Source organism: Hemicordylus capensis, chromosome 1 (genome assembly GCF_027244095.1).
Source record: "Hemicordylus capensis ecotype Gifberg chromosome 1, rHemCap1.1.pri, whole genome shotgun sequence".
Taxonomy (NCBI): Eukaryota; Metazoa; Chordata; class Lepidosauria; order Squamata; family Cordylidae; genus Hemicordylus; species Hemicordylus capensis.
Window position 1 is genome coordinate 329,281,117 of NC_069657.1, and position 17,000 is coordinate 329,298,116.

General features: G+C 44.0%; 1 long non-coding RNA gene across 1 annotated transcript in view; it reads right to left on the reverse strand.

Annotated features, from left to right (window-relative positions):
- Window positions 1-3,753: 3,753 nt before the first annotated feature.
- The window catches only part of LOC128343015 (uncharacterized), a 35,570-nt gene continuing 22,323 nt past the window's right edge, over window positions 3,754-17,000 (reverse strand). Inside the window, exon 3 of the long non-coding RNA XR_008315307.1 lies at window positions 3,754-5,298. This is a non-coding gene — a long non-coding RNA (uncharacterized LOC128343015). The remainder of the gene's footprint in view (window positions 5,299-17,000) is intronic.

The window sequence follows — 17,000 nt, forward strand, 5'->3', positions numbered from 1 at the left end:
TGTGTGCAAAGTTTTAGTCTGGAAATGAGAAGACAGGAATATGTTACAATCAGATTTATTTAGGGATAATCAGGGTACAGGAAGAGAGAGAAAATTGATTAGGCAAGGCAAAGAGACAATAAAATCTTAACAATATTAACTAATGTCTCACATTGAGGCATTTTAGCTTAAGGTCTGAATAATCAGTTGAATCAGCTTTGCTTGAGAAAAGACCAAGATGTAGGCTTGAAGAGGAGAGAGAACAGAGCAAGGAGATTAAAAGGGATAGGCAGTTAGTATCACCGGTCCTGATCCATTTGTGTGTTGGATACACTTGCAAGTTCAGGTGAGCAGGTAGACTTCCTTGTAGTGGGGAGGCAGCAGAAAAGTGAAAAAAAGAAAGGGTGAGGAGCAAAGAGCTACCACTCAAACCCTTGAGAACCAGAAGGGCAAGGATCCATGTGGAGTCTGATTCCCATTCTGAGCCTGAGGCCATGTGGCTGGGCCAGGGTATTTGTACTCAGAAACGTATCCTGAGGCAATGCATAAGTCAAGCACCCTGACTGCAGGGGCTGAAACCCACGCGTAACAAAAAAGTTCATGTTTACATGAACCAATTAAGTGGGTGTGATCTTTAAGAAACAAAAGCTGGAATGACTGGTCGAGAGGTATGTGTAGAGTACTGGATGGGTGAACTCAAAAGGCTTATCAGAGACTAGGACATCTCTTCCTGAGAAAGAGAGATAGGTTTCCTTTTCTGTTAACTATCCTATCATTGGGTCCTTGCCAGTGCATTAACATTGTGATAGGAGGCTGGGGGTGTGCCATACTAATCTGAGTAGTTGTAGCAGAGATTGGAGAGGCAAATCCCATTGCAAAGGGAGTTAGCTATTTTGCTTTGACCTGGGTCTGTTTGCTAGCTTCCTCCCTTTTTGCAAGACAGGCCATGGGGGTCTCCCTGCAGTCATTTGGTATTCTGAACTTGGGCAGTGCTTTCCTATGTTTGCTTGGGAACCAAACTGCATAGTTTGCTGAACATGGGCATGTGCAGGGTTCACATTCCCGTGAGCTCAGGTATCCAAGATGGAGCTTGCCAGTCTGCAACTCCAAATCACATAGAGGGGTGCCACGTGCAGCCCCACGACAAACTGCCTCAGTAAGACTTCCCACACCTGCAGCTGGTTGCAGGACTACAGCTCTGCTGAGTCCTTCCTTCCAAACACTTGGATTAGCTGCTTGTTCCTTCAGCCAGTCGGCCTGGCCCTTCTGTTGGAGCTCAGCCTCACCAGGAGTATCTACAGACTTCCAACCCTTAAAAATATTGTGCAGATGTGCTATAAGGACATAAGAACAGCCCTGCTGGATCAGGCCCAAGGCCCATGTAGTCCAGCATCCTGTTTCACACAGTGGCCCATCAGATGTCACTGGAAGCCACAAGCAGGAGTTGAGGGCATGCCCTCTCTCCTGCTCTCACTCCCCTGCAACTGGTACTCAGAGGCATCCTGCCTATAGCCCTCCACCTTGTAGCTGTTGTTAGACCTCTCCTCCATAAAGTTATCCAAACCCCTCTTAAAGCCATCCAGGTTGTTGGCTGTCACCACATCTTGTGGCTGAGAATTCCACAAGTTGATTATGCGTTGTGTGAAAAAGTACTTCGCTTTGTTGGTTCTAGATTGTGCCAGAAAGGCATAATCCTGTGTTACACACATCTTTTTGCTCATATCGATCCCATTGGTATCAACGGGGCTTGCACACATGCAGCTACATCTATAACCTTACTATCTGCCATATCTGTGTATCATTTCTCACAATACTGACCAACTCCCACAGAATATAAGCATCTGACACTGCAGCCAAGCCAAGAGAAGAGCTAAATAGTTGGCTTCAGAGCTGTAGTGTTCAGGTTTCCACACTGACAATAAAGCAGAAGCTGTCACACAAACCAGAGAAATGTCTGAGTTGTTTCAAGAGAACAAGGTTGACCTTTGTTTGCTTTTGGGTCTTATGCTATAGGACAAAAATTAATCTTCTCTGGTGAAGAGAATCTTTAAATCAAGTTGTCTAACAAACAATATTACTCCATATGGATTACAATGCTGCTTAGGCACAGTTATATCATTGGTCCATCTAGCTCAGTACTGTCTGCACTAACTGGCCTCATATCCAGGCCTGCTCAACTTAGGCCCCGCCAGCTGTTTTTCGACTACAACTCCCACAATCCCCAGCCACAGTGGCCAATAGTCAGGGATTATGGGAGTTGTAGGCCAACATCTGCGCCGAAGTTGAGCAGCCTAGGGTGGTCTTTCCTACCCCTTCCTGGAGATATCAAGGAATGAAGCTGTGACCTTCTGCCTCTCAAGCTTGTAAAAGGGGGAGGAGGGAGGGAAGATTGTTCCGCCGAGTCTGTGTCAACTCCTGGCAACCAGAGAGCCATGAGTTTTTCTTGGAAAAATACAGGAGGGGCTTACCATTGTCTCCTCCTGTGCAGTATGAGAGGATGCCTTTCCACACCTTCCTATATCGCTGCTGCCTGATAGAAGAGTTTCCCATATTCTGGGAAACACACCAGTGGGGATTCAAGCCAACAGCCTCCTGCTCTCTAGGCCGGTCGCTTCCCTGCTGTGCCATTAGGTGGCACGTCTCAAGCATGTACTCTATCGCTAATCTACAGCCCCATCCCTCATCAGCTCTACAAAAAGCCAATATGGGGAGGGGGGGCTCTGCAAATGGCTGCTCTCTCATATTGAATCTGAAACTGTGAGAAATAACTTGGATAGTCTTCACAGCCATAGTTTACAAGGAACCCAGTGAGTCACTGTCTCAGGCTGCTTGCTTGCATGCATGTTTTTGCTCTTTTCAACTTCCTTCTTTTCTAGAGAAAAATTTCTTAGTGCAATATATACTTATTTTCCTTTTTTCTTCTTGAAGGAAAAACACACACAATTTCCTGGGCATTAAGGAGAAACAGTTACATGAAAGCCAAAGAAATAGTTTGTGGAGGGGGTCTTGAGAGGCAAACATTGTCCACATTAAAATAAGCCATTTTCCCCCCACAAGCACTAAAAAGCAGTAAATCATACCTCCACTGTTCTACCTCAGGAGTATCCCTTGCTTTTCATTTCTGAAGTTTAATGTATAGAAAAAACCTTGCTTCCCTAATAACATTCTTTGCCAACCCTTTGCTCCCCCCAAATTAATTGTTCCAGAGTCGTCCCTGGGCACTGCAGCACAGCAAAGATAAAACCAAAGCTGTCCTAGGAAGCCACCTGTATAAAATGCACAGGGTGAACTGAGGCTGTTTTTGTCCAACGAATAATGCCTTTTGCAGTGACCAGTGGTTTATTCTAGTAAATTTGGTTGTCCAAAGCTGTGATGGAATCTGCTTCCACTTTGATTTGGGCCATTTGTCCAAATATTATACAGTTTGTCCAAAGTGTGGTAGCTGTAGAGCCTATCATGGATCAACATCCTTTGGGCATCCCAGCTCCATTGTTTCCCACCATTTTGCCATTGAAGTCGTTGCTCAGTGAGGAAAATATTGGCTGCATGAATATCCACCCACGCCTCACCCACAGTGAAATGCTTTCCTAACCAGAAAGTCCCTCCTGCACCAAAACCTTAAATAATTTGTTTGCGTGTGTAAGAAATGACATTCTTCCCTAATTCCCAGGACTGTGTATATGTGCATACATGGGCTGATTATATGACTAAAAGTGATAACTTGAGTGAATCACTGTGGTTCAAAACTTGAAAGTCAGCTTTGATTTTGGTTTTTCTTGTATTTTCTATTCTATGATTCACTTGTACTCAGTACATTTATAAGAAAATAGATCTAAAGATGAAACAGAACCAAATCTGAACAAAGCAATATACATGAAGACTGAAAGAAAAGGAACCAGGAATTGTGTGCAATTCATAGTAAATATAGGCGAAGCTGGGGAACATGCTGAAGCAATTGCATGACCTTCGCATTCTGACCACACCAATCTGGGGCATGATCAAGTCAATGTTAAGTACTATTGACCTATTAAACTCAATGGGAGGGTGCTTAACTCTCCAATCAAAATTAGGGAGGAGCGCTGGATTAAGGCTTGAAGAGCCTGGGGCACTAAAGATGGGTAGGGCTGCTTGTGGTCTTGTCCCATGACCAGCATGTAAGATTGTGTGTGTATATCCTTTGTAAGAATGTACTCTTAAGTTATAAATATATTTTTTTTTAAAAAAAGCTGGGTGTCTGTCATTCTTCAGACTGAAAACAAACACAAGAGCTCACTAGGTGCTAGAGACAATTATTTTTTTAAAAGAACAATGCCTATTGACACATAACAGGTTCTTTGACTATTTTAAAGAATTGCTGTATGGGTAAAAGGTAAAGTGTGCTGTCAAGTCAATTTCGACTCCTTGCACCCACAGAGCCATGTGGTTTTCTTTGGTAGAATACAGGAGAGGTTTACCATTGCCTCCTCCTGTGCAGTATGAGATGATGCCTTTCAGTATCTTCCTATATCGCTGCTGCCCGATATAGTACCAGCAGGGATTCAAACTGACAACCTTCTGCTTGTTTGTCAAGCATTTCCCCGCTGCATATGGGACAGAACATTAAATATAACAACAACAATAATAATGATAATGATGATGATAATGATAAAAAATACATACATACATATATACACTGCTTTTCAAAAGCAACAACAACAACTTCTCCAAGTAGTTTCCATAACAAATGAACTAGAAGATGTTACCCTATCCCAAAGAAAGAACCAGGAACAGCCACTGGAGAGATGCTGTGTTGAGATGCACAGAGAGAGCAATTGTCCCTACACTGAATATAAGATACCACTGTTTCACAGAGGGCCCCCACAAAATCTAAAGACAGTCCTAAATACACACATATATGGGTATTTTACTATTTATGACATTTATGTTCTACTCTTCCTCCACGGAGCTCAGGGCAGGGTATATGATTCCCTGCCACAATTTATTCTGATAACAATCCTTGGAGGCAGGAAAGGATGAGAGACAATATTTGGCCTAAGGTCCCACAGTGAGCTTCATGGCTAGGTGTTCCCAATCCTAGCCTAACACTCTAACCACTACACCACACTGCCTCCCAAGTGCATGGGGTACTGATTGTAGAATAAACAGGAAATTCAGAGTCTTGTTTTAGCTGTAGCATTTCTGGAAGTCCATGATCTCTGAGTTTAATCTTCTTCATTTCAATGTCTTGTTAACTGAGGCTAGAATTCTATACTCTATTCTTCCCTTAGAGTAAGTCCTGTTGGATCCAATGTGCTAGACATGAAGAAGATGATAATGATCCTATGGGAAAGGAAAAACCTGCAGCATCAAAGCTGGACTGTTTTGTTTTGTTTTTCCTTAACGAGATTTCGGCTTTTCCCCAACAAAACAAAACAAAACAAAAAACCATCCAGCAAAGGATGTAATCAATTTACACCTTCACAGATCCTTCCTCGGTGGGTGTCTCTTCCTTCACCACATCCCAAGCAGAAGCAGCTTTGTTTTCTCTCTCTTCCTTGCTCAACCCCCATCCCCCCCCCCACACCTCACCCTACCCCACCCCAATAACCTTCACAGTCCTCAAGCCCAAGCAGAGACACCCCACAGTGGGTTTTTCCTCCTTGCGCAACCTGCACTAGCAGCACCTTCACACACCTCAGGGCCAGCCATGGTTAGTCATCAAGGAGAAGTTCCATCCTGGGGCAGCAGTGGAGAGGAAGATCATGAAACAGCCTACAGAGATGCCAAGGCTCGAGGGAAGGGAAGGAAGGAAAGCACAGGGAGAACAGAACCTTGCACATGGTTTGATATAACAAGACAGAGTGTTGCACATTGTTGTCAGAGGAGCACGGAGAGCAAAGCACATGGGGAGGCAGAGCTCAGCCTCTGATTTACATGTACACAGGTTCCTCCAGGGAACTAGGGAAGCTGAACACAGCGACAGAGGTGCCCTTTGGACTTGACTACTGGGCAGAAATCCGGACCATATTGCGTTGGGGCTGGGTGGCTGAGCACGGGCAGCTGAGGTGGCTGCAGCCAGCTTGCACCCCACTCACCCAATCTCCTCTCGTGTGCATGGTTATGCAAAGGATAGATTCTACCTACAGCTACATCTGCCCTACTTCATATTTCAAAGCCCTAAGCCAAGCCATTCCAGGAGATCTACAGGATTGGGCAGAACAGTGGAATACTTTACACTCATTCATTCATTCATTCAATTTCTGTACCAAAAATGGCTCAGGGAGCCATTTATTACACAGAGAAAACATAAATAAATAAGATGGATCCCTGTCCCCAAAGGGCTCACAATCTAAAAAAGAAACATAAGATAGACACCAGCAACAGTCACTGGAGGTACTGTGCTGGGGGTAGATATGGCCACTGTTATGCCCAATTCTTTAGATCTCCTGGAATGGCTTGGCTTAGGGCTTTGAAATATGATGTAAGGCAGATGTAGCATCAGATGTAGGGCAGAATGAGAGGGTCCTGTCTATTTAATCTGAAGAAAAACTGTGTGTGTGTGTGTGTGTGTGTGTATGAATTTTTTTAAAAAATTTAGAAACTTTTAAAAAACCTTTTTAAAAGTTGGAATTGTGCACTCAAGAATGCTGTGTGAAACCATGGGACGTGTGTGTGTGTGTGTGTGTGTGTGTGTGTGTGTGTGTGTGTGTGTGTGTAGAGTATGCTTATTTTGCAAAGGGGGCCCCCATAAGTCCATTAGGCCCAGGCTCCAAAATTACCCAGCTGCAACTCTGACAGCACTGGTGAGCAAGGCAGATCGAGCAAAGCAGAGAGACAACATTGGACTTGGGCAGGAGTCAATGGCCCTCTGATATGGGGGCCTGGGTGCACAGACCCCCTGGACCCACCCCTTAATCTGGCTATGTTAGGGAGTCTGACAAGTGCTCAGTTTAGGTGTCAAAATGATCCTAAGCTTCCATGAATGTGATTCTGATTTTGCTGCATGAATAATAGGTAACCTATCTAAAATAGCAGGCATCAACCATTCTGATGTTATTTTCAATATTATCACCCCTTACAATAATTGTAATTTAGAAGATCAAGCAACGGAATATTCAGTTCATCAGGCTGATAATCGTTCTTAATAAAAGGTCAATGGAAATGGCCTACCTAAGCTCCAGGAATGCAAAACCTGGATCAAACTTTGAGTATGCTATGCAATCAGCACACATGTCCAACCCCTCTTTCTGGCACACCAGGGCACCGAGGTAGGAGGGGTGCTGGAGGGGGGCATCATCCAGACCGCCCTTCTGCATGCACTGCAAATATTAAGCCAGGTCACACGACCAATAATAGGGTAGGACAAGCATACTACCCAGCTTTGTGTGCTATATGCACTCCTGGGTTTTGGTCATGTGCTGCTGAAAATCTAGGAAGGAGGAGGGGGAGTGATTGTCTGTGAGGAGGGACCTGGCTAGGACAGTGCCATCCAACCCAACAAGGTAAGAGGAAAAGCCATCTTACCCAGCTTCCGTCTCACAGACAATCATGCTCTCCTCTTCACTAGGTTTTCACAAGCACAGCTCCTGAAGCTGGGTAGGATGTTTGTCCTACCCCATTAACAACTGTGTGAACTGGCTTTCTAGTTATTTGTAGGAATGTGCATGAGACAGCTTGGCAGCCACGGGCAAGGCAAGATCAGTTCCTTTAAAAAGGAGGAACACAGGTGTTTACCTGCTCCTCCACCACCCCACTGCACATCCAGGACCAGTGCTGGCATGCAAAAGACCATGCACAAGCGGCTGCGAACAAGGAAGCAGCGTTTTCATTTTTTGAAAAAATGATGGCATCATAGCTAAAGGTTTATACAATGTTTATCTAAGCAATAAAATAGCAAAAGATCATTTTTAATTCAATGTTGGCACATTTTTACAATATTAAAATTAAGAGATTTACCATTAAAGTAAAGTAAAGTGTGCCATCAATTCGGTGTCGACTCCTGGTGACCACAGAGCCCTGTGACTTTCTTTGGTAGAATACAGGAGGGGTTTACCATTGCCATCTCCTGCGCAAAATGAGATGATGCCTTTCAGCATCTTCTTATATCACTGCTGCCCGATATAGGTGTTTCCCTTTCCCATAGTCTGCGAAACATACCAGTGGGGATTTGAAACAGCAACCTCTGGCTTACTAGTCAAGTCATTTCCCCGCTGTACCATTAGCAATAGCAATAGCAATAGCACTTACATTTATATACCGCTCTATAGCTGGAAGCTCTCTAAGCGGTTTACAATGATTTAGCATATTGCCCCCCAACATTTCTGGGTACTCATTTTACCGACCTTGGAAGGATGGAAGGCTGAGTCAACCTTGAGCCCCTGATCAGGATCGAACTTGTAACCTTCTGGTTACAGGGCAGCAGTTTTACCACTGCGCCACCAAGGGCTCATTAGGTGGCTATTTTTTATTAAAACCCTTCCCTTAAAATGAAGGGGAAACCCTTCCCTTCCCTTAAATAGGCTGTGCTTGCTCTTATTCCTGTGAAATTGTCACCATATTATTGCTATGTGTTTTTCTTCTCCTCCAGTGCACCAAGTGCAATACGGGACACAGTGGGAAGCCCAGCAAGACTGAGAAGCAGGCCTTGAAAAGAATCAGAAGAAATGCCCTTAACACGGCACTGTGTAGGAGTTTTGCAACCTCTTGATATCCTGTCCTGATAGTTTTCCTGTGGTTTTCTTAGAAGAAAATGTGTCCAAGTATAATCACCCACGCAAAGACACTAAGTGCCCTGAGGTTAGGTTGGTCCTTCATCCACATATGAAATTGATGAGGCTGTTTGGCAAGAAAACAGAAAGTTTGGTTTCCTGTCTTCTCAAAGCACGGTCCTCCGGTATTTAAGGAACTAATAATGCTTGACTTTAGCTGGCGGGGAGTGAGCGTTGGTGCATGTGTCAGTTTTCGCATGCATAATGTGGCAATTCTTCAGCACCACATAGATGATGATCTATAGCAGTAATAAGGGATTATGCAGTTTTCTGATCTGACTGGTATTTCTGCGTTACTCTGAACAGAGTTACTATAAGTACCAAAAATCAAGGGTGTAGCAAGATTGGAGTGGGCCCTAGGACAAAAAGTGAAGATGGATCCCTTTCCCCTGCTCTTTACAAAGGCACAAAGGTGAGAGCAAAGAACAAGCTGACATCCAGCTGCTGTCTAACCCACCCACCCCTCACTCAGGGCCCAGGGACATTTCTCTCCCCACTTATTCAATAATAGTTATGACCCTGTCAGCCTTACAGAAGTTGTATCAAATCATCCAGTAAGAGGGAGTCTGAAACTCACTTTATTCAGCTTGGGCCCAGGGTATTTAAGAGAGCACCTTCTTCTTCATGAACCCCACCTCCTATTAAGATCATTCGGGGAGGTCTGGTTGTGGTTGTCACCAGCTCGCTTGGTGGCGACCCAGAACCAGACCTTCTCTAGGGTGTCCCAGGGCTCTGGAAAACACTCCTAAATGACATCAGAATCTCCCCATCTCTGGCTGTTTTTAAAGAACTTCTGAAAACATTCCTGTTTTCCCAGGCTTTCCATTCATGATGTTTTGAAGTTTTAAAATTTATTTATGATAATTCTAATTTGTTTTTACATGATGTTAAGATTTTAGTTGTTGATTGATCAAATTGTAAACTGCCCTAAGATTTTATATATGGCAGAATAAAAATGTGATTGGATAGATAGATAGATAGATAGATAGATAGATAGATAGATAGGTTTACTGGCATAAATGGCTTTTAGCTTACAATAGGTAAATCAACTGCATAACCTCTGAATAACAGATGCTGGGTACAAGCAACTTGTTGGTTGTATTATTGTTTTAGTTGTTTTTAGCAATTTTAGTTGGGTTGTAGATGTTATGATTTAGTGGCATACAAAAGCAAAAAAGTAAATAAATACATACATACATACATACATACATACATACATACATACATACTGCTTTTTTTCATGGTCTCTTGTGGACTTTCAAGTGATGTGTCCTGGCCACTGTTGGAGGCAGAATGATGAAGTAGATGGTCCTTTGGTGAACCTTTGGTCTGATCCAGCAGGATGGTTCTGGTGTCACACTGTCACCAGGGTTATTCCTACATTGGCTGGGTGATGTAAAGACCCATCAGGTTGGCATTGTGATCGTCTACAAACTGTGGAAGCAGAGAATATACCAAGGAACCTAGAATCAGTTGCCTGGTTTCCAGGGGCGTAGCAAGGTTGTGGTGGGCCCAGAGACAAGATTTTAAAATGCCCCACCTCACTGAAGCTCAACTCATGAAGTAAAGAAATCTTAAGTGAGGCTGATTAGTGGTAACAAAGAGCATAGATAGATAGATAGATAGATAGATAGATAGATAGATAGATAGATAGATTTTGTAAATTGTGGACAATGCAAGTCATTTAATGGTACTAGAGGAAGACTTGCTGTTCTGGTAGCGCCAGGTCTTAACACTCACATCAATTTCGGAGGATGAATACAACTGAAGGAAGCTTGAGCCAGTGCGCGGCTGGGGGAGTCAGTCATGTGACTTGCCTCGAGGGGGGCAAGGCAGTGGGCCCCCAGACAACTGTCTCCCCTTGCCCTATTATAGTTACGCCCCTGCTGGTTTCCAAACTTGCCAAGAAGCTGAAATCTGTGGGCAGAAGTTCTTTACACATACCTGAAATAATGTGAGAACAGCTATGAAGGCATCAGAAACCAGGCCAGTAAAGGTGTATCTAGAGCAGGCCAAAGACTGTGTCCAGAAGGTAGCTTCCCCCATCCTAGTGACTGCAGAACTAAATGGGAATAAGGGAATGGGGAGTCCCTCAAGGGAGAGCGGCAAATCAGTATGGGGATCCCATACTATTACTGATTTGGATGGGCCCCACTGCTGCTCCTGCTACTTAAACCATCAATCAGCACATAGGTATAGTCCCCACATGGCTGGAGTTTGGGGAAGGGATCGGCACAGGGCCAGCCTGCCCAGTGGTTGGCCCACAACCAGCATTTGTGTAGGGTACCACTTCTCGGGGAGTGTGGCACACACACTCCTGAGTAAATTAATCAGGCTTTGGTGGGCATAGGCACTTCCCCACCCCACCCCACAGTATACCAGCTTACTAACCATGTTTTGGAGGACACATCTTGCTTTGCCTCAATCTCTTTCTCAGCCCAGCAAATACACAGCCTGTGCAGCTCAAGTTAAAGCCAGGGATCTATACTTCTTGGTGGGGTGAGGGGAAGGAGTTCCAAAGTCAAATTCTACCTATGGCACCAAAAATTGCTAGGGCTGGCCCTGGAATGGTAGAGATTAATGCTAAAAGGAAAACTGAAATTGCAGCTACCATTTGACATTCAGGTCAAATAATGGACACGGAGGAGGGACATACTGGGGCAACATAGGAAATAATTAAAATGTGCCTCCCAGTCTTGGAAAACTATGGGTATAGCAGCATGTAAGTGTTTAGGGCACCCTACTCAGAGCCAAACTACACATGACATGCAGGTAAGTGTGGTGGGGGGCATTAACATCAGCCCAAAACATGCAAAGAGGAGGGGGATGTACCAAGAGCACACCCACCCTGACATCACTAAAGGATGTCCCAACACACTCTTGGGGCATCCTTCAATCACAAAAACCTTTGGAGCACATGTTTAGGGGCCATCAGATGAATAGCCCCCACATGCAATTGAACAATGTCCTTCAGTATTTTTCGACCATTGAAAATGCTTCTAATTTTGTTAAAATAATGAAGAAAACAATTCATTTCTTCACAAGTCAATGTCAACATTTATTACATGAATGAAATGAGGGCGATGGATTTATTTTCTTAAAACACTTGGTGCTGTTTGGGCTGTTAGGAGGACAGTGAGAGATAAAGGGATGTTGTCTGCTCTATAGCAATCTGTTACCATGGTATAGTTTCATTCAACTTAAGAGATTAAAATGCCAAAAAACAAACAAACCCCACAATGCATCCCACCAACAACCATGGACACAGGAAGGAATAGAAAGTAATAAGAGATATGGAATGCAGAATATGGCTACCATAGCATGGAACTGACCACTTGCTTAGTGATAACATATACAAAAATAGTAGCAGGGCTGTCCCGCTTGCAAGTGACCATCTGGGACAGCCTTTAGGGCAGTACAAGCAATAGGAGCACACTGGGCTGTCTTCCATCACCAATTTTAAGTGCCATTATGAACAGCTGATCTTCTTTAGAAGGTGATCAGGCCAAGCTCAATAGTAATTCTAGCCAGCAACAAAGCCAGAAATAGGCTTTCTGCCTCTTTCCCAGTCTTCCAAGTAGAAGAAAGCCCTGACTCCAGCAGAAGCCTCTGGGTGACAGATTCCAGAAAGTGTTGCTGGGGGACCCCATGGCATGTGCTCGTGTCTTTACATCTATATGAAACCACTGGGTGAGGCCATTTAGGGATTCTGAGTGAGATGCTATGAGTACCCTGATGACATCCTGCCTTATCTCTCCTTTTTATCAGTCGGATGAGGCCATGGAGGTGCTGAATTGGTGTTTGGGATCAGTAGTGGACTGCATGAGGGTCAACAAACTGAAGCTCAAGACATAGGTGCTCTGCATATAGTTCATCTGACCAGGGAGGTGGGATGCTGACAGATCTAGCATTGCTGCTGGAGGCCCAGGTGATGTCCATGGCATGCAGCAGCTTTTATCGGTGAAGGCTGATATACCACCCACCTACAACCTCCCCTGGACAGAGTTAGCCTGGCTACAGTTATCCATGACCTACTAACCTCTAGATGGACTGTACGTGAGTTTGCTTTTGAAGTATTCTCATAAATTTCAGTTGTGCAGCTGCTAGGTGACTAACTAGGACCTGCAATAGAAGACATATCACCAGTCCTGAAACAGGCTCAGTCTACTTCCAGGTTCAGTCCAAAATGCTGGTTGGTTCTCTGAATTGCTTGGGACCTGGCTACTGAAAGACCATCTTCTACCATATAAATCTGTCCAAACCTTACCATCATCATCATAGGCCCTTCTGCAAGTCCCACACCACCTGAGGGATTTTTTTGGCATTGGCATCCCATATATGGAATGTTCTCCCCAAAGAAGTTCACTTGGCACCAAATATAATGCCTTTCTGATAAAAGAAGGTTTTCCAGACAGCAAGAAAGTGTGGATCTTCAAAACGTTTGCACAAGTTCCAAGGGCAATCTTACTCACCATACAGATGCCTCTGTAGGCTCCCATTCTCTTTCCTAGTGTGATTTTCACCTCTGCTGTACACATGCCAAAAAGGGACCTTTCCCAATTTTGCAGCAGCACCTGCCACCAACTGTTGCATTCTGAAAAGTCACCAGAAAAGTAGTAATGAAAAAGCGTGGGTCTTTTCAGAATGTAAGAGCTGACCAGCAGCTGGAGCTGCAAAAATTGCACAAGATCCCCTCTCAGTGTGTGTAACAAGAGCAAGATCATGCCTGGAAGGAAGCATGGAAGCCCACAAGAAAGTCTGTAAAGTGAGTAGGATCACGCTTGGAACTTGAACAAAAGCTTTGCAGATCCCGCACTTTATCTCTGCCTGGAAACTTGATGGTTAATACTTTTTTTAAATTTGCCCAGCCATTTCAGCCTCTCATATAGCTGGTTCTAAATCTTGTTTTATGGTTCAGCTCAGGGGCATAGCAAGGTTGGAGTGGGCCCAGAGACAAGTTTTTAAAATGCCCCCCCCCCACTTCACTGAAGCTCAGCTCATGAAGTAAATAAATCTTAAATGAGGCTGAATAGTGGTAACAAAAAGCATAGTAAAATTAAATGAAAGTCATGCTGTTCTGGTAGCTCCAGGTCTTAACACTCACATCAATTTCAGAGGATGAATACAACTGAAGGAAGCCCAGGTAGGTGCGCAGCTGGGGGAGTTAGTCATGTGACTTGGCTCGGGGGAGGGCCCAAGGCAGTGGGCCCCCAGACAACTGTCTTCCTTGCCTTATTATAGTTACGCCCCTGGTTCAGCTAGTTTTTATGCATTGATGCTCCTCTCTTACTGAGCTTTTATCCAGGGGAATAGCAAGATTACAGTGGACTCTCGGACAAAAAGTGAAAATGGGCCCCTTCCCGCCTTCTTGTTCAGAAAGAGAGGAGGAGGGAGCTTAACGAGCAAGCTGTCACTCCGCTGATGAGCCCCCTCTCCCTCCGGGGCTCAGGACCACTGGCTCCCTTGTTCAATGATAGATACACCCCTACTTTTATCATTATTTGTAGACCAGCTTGGGGATGTATGCTAATAAATGTACCAAACGAACAAGCTCCTAAGTTGAGTCTTAGCAGCATTATACTCAGTGGTGCCACTGCTTCAGTCAATCCAATTCTAAACATCCAGGTTATTACTGCTGTTACCACCTTCTCCTCCTCCTCTTCCTCCATTGCCATTTATGGCAGAGGAGCACTCTACCAGGCAGTCAGCAGGTCAAATTTGTGTTGATGAACATAACTGGTAGACAAAGTTAGAGCAGATGGTGTTAGCAGCTTTACTGCTTCCCTTTCCCCTTCGATGGTCCCCACATTGCCTACGTCTCTGCTGTTAAGACATGCTAAATCTAAATAGCTCTCACTCCTCACTTATCTTTTCCTAATATTTGCACATGGCAAGTATGTGCACTTTGGCCTCGTTTTGAGATTGCAGACAGGACTTAAGTGGTACAATTGAACTGGTTTTCTTGCAAAGGGATCGAAATGACCCTTACTTTGAATGATAACTCTAACTAATATTGTGGAACTGATCTTTCATTTGTTGCTGTTTAAGAAATCATTCTTTCATTATTATTCTTTAATGGCAGCATTTTGCAAGCAAATTACCATGGGTATAGAAAGCTGCCTTATACTGAGTCCAACCACTGATCCATCTAGTTTAGAATTGTCTGTAATGACTGGCAGTAACCCTCCATGGTTCCAGCCAGGGATCTTTTCCAGCACTACCTAGAGCTGCCTGGACCTGGAGCCTACTCATAAAACATGTGCTCTACCACTGAGCTGTGGGCAAGCACATGCACGACGATGTGTCAAGCAGAGCACATTCATAACTTCATAGGTCTATTTGTTTTGCTGTAGTTGCTTCTTAGGCAAAGGTATCTTGGCAAGTTCATTGCCCCGATTGAATTATCTTTGCCCACATGTACATATCTGATGACACCCAAATCTTTTTCTCCATGTCAACATCATTAGGAGAAGGCATAACTTCCCTAAATGCCTGCCTGGAGGCAGTGATGGGCTCGATGAGAGGTAACAAGCTGAGGCTGAATCCAGATAAGCCAGAGGTACTTATTGTGCAGGTCGGAACTCAGGAGATAATTTTGATCTGCCAGTTCTGGATGGGGTCACACTTCCCCAGAAGGAACAGGTACACAGTCTGGGAGTGATTCTGGACACAAACCTCTCCCTAGTGTCCCAAGTTGAGGCCATTGCCAGAGGTGCCTTTTATCAGTTTCAGCTGATACTCCAGCTGCATCCATTTCTTGAAATAAATGACCTCAGAACAGTAGTACATCTGCTGGTCACCTCCAGACTTGATTACTGCAATGCACTCCATGTAGGGCTGCCTTTGTACGTAGTCCGGTAGTCCAGAAATTGCAGTTGGTCCAGAATGTGGCAGCCAGGTTGGTCTCTGGGTCATCTCAGAGAAACCATATCACTCCTATCTTAAAAGATCTACAAAGGTTGCCAATAAGTTTCCAGGCAAAGTACAAGGTATTGGTTATAACCTATATAGCCCTAAACAACTTGGGCCCTGGGTATTTAACAGAACATCTTCTTCGCTATGAACCACACCGCCCACTGAGATCATCAGGAGAGGTTCGTCTGCAGTTGCCACCAGCTCATCTGGGCAGGCCTTCTCTATTGCTGCCCCCAGGCTTTGGAACACACTTACTGCTGAAATAAGAGCCCCCCCATCTCTTACAACTTTTAAAAAGGCAGTCAAGATGCATTTGTTCACCCAGGCTTTTAATTTGATATTGTTTAATTATGTTTTTAATAGTTTTGATGTGTTAAATTTTATCTGTTGTAATGTTTTAATCTTTTTATCTGTTGTTTTTATTGTTTTGTTGTAAACCACCCAGAGACTTGCATTTTGGGCAGTGTGTGTGTGTGTGTGTGTGTGTGTGTGTGTGAAATAACTAACAAATAAATAAATAAATATCTGTAATGTTTTCCCCATTCATTTCAGTGGAGGGAGATATCATAATACTTGAGTTCATTAAGAACAAACACAAACACCAACAAGAATAACCTTTGATATAAGGCTGTATTACAGCAATGTGTGTTTTTTGAGTGAGGCGTGGAGCTGGCTTTTTCAATTCATGCATTAATTTTATTTCCAGTTTCAAAAGAAGTTTAATTTTAAGTTTATTTTTTCAAAACTGTGAATCTGTATACATTTTACATGTTGTATTCAATATATTAATATTTTCTGTTCTGTTGTTGAGAAGTTTGTCCCAGTGGGGATCTGGTAGAGAGTGTGGTGGGTGGGGGGAGTCAAAAAGGGAAAGGGAGGGAATGGAGCAGGAGAAAACAGAGTTGTTTCTGAACAAACCTAGTTAAATCTATATAAGATTACCTTATGTTTCTGAGGGTTGCAGCTATAAAACATTTGGCAATGAGATTTTGAATAACCTAAGTGTGTCAGCCTATAAAGCTTGTGAATGTTCCTGCAACTTCATTTCATTGCATTACGGGGCCGACATTCCTGAACTGCTTTCTACTATTGCTGCTGCTGATTGTTTCTCCAGCTTCCTGACCTGCAAAACCCCTGACGGTACTTTCCCCTTATCAGTCTTGGACTCTGTTGTTCACTGGATGCCCACTGCAGCACGGCTCAGATCCCACCACCACCTTTTTTCTCGTCCACCCCAGGAAAACTTGCTCTTCCCTGGAAACCATGGAGGTCCTATTTCTGCAATTACCTCCTCACTATACAGACCCCTGATTTTACTCCAGCAAAGCAGAAGACTATATTGTTCCACTGCCTGGGCCC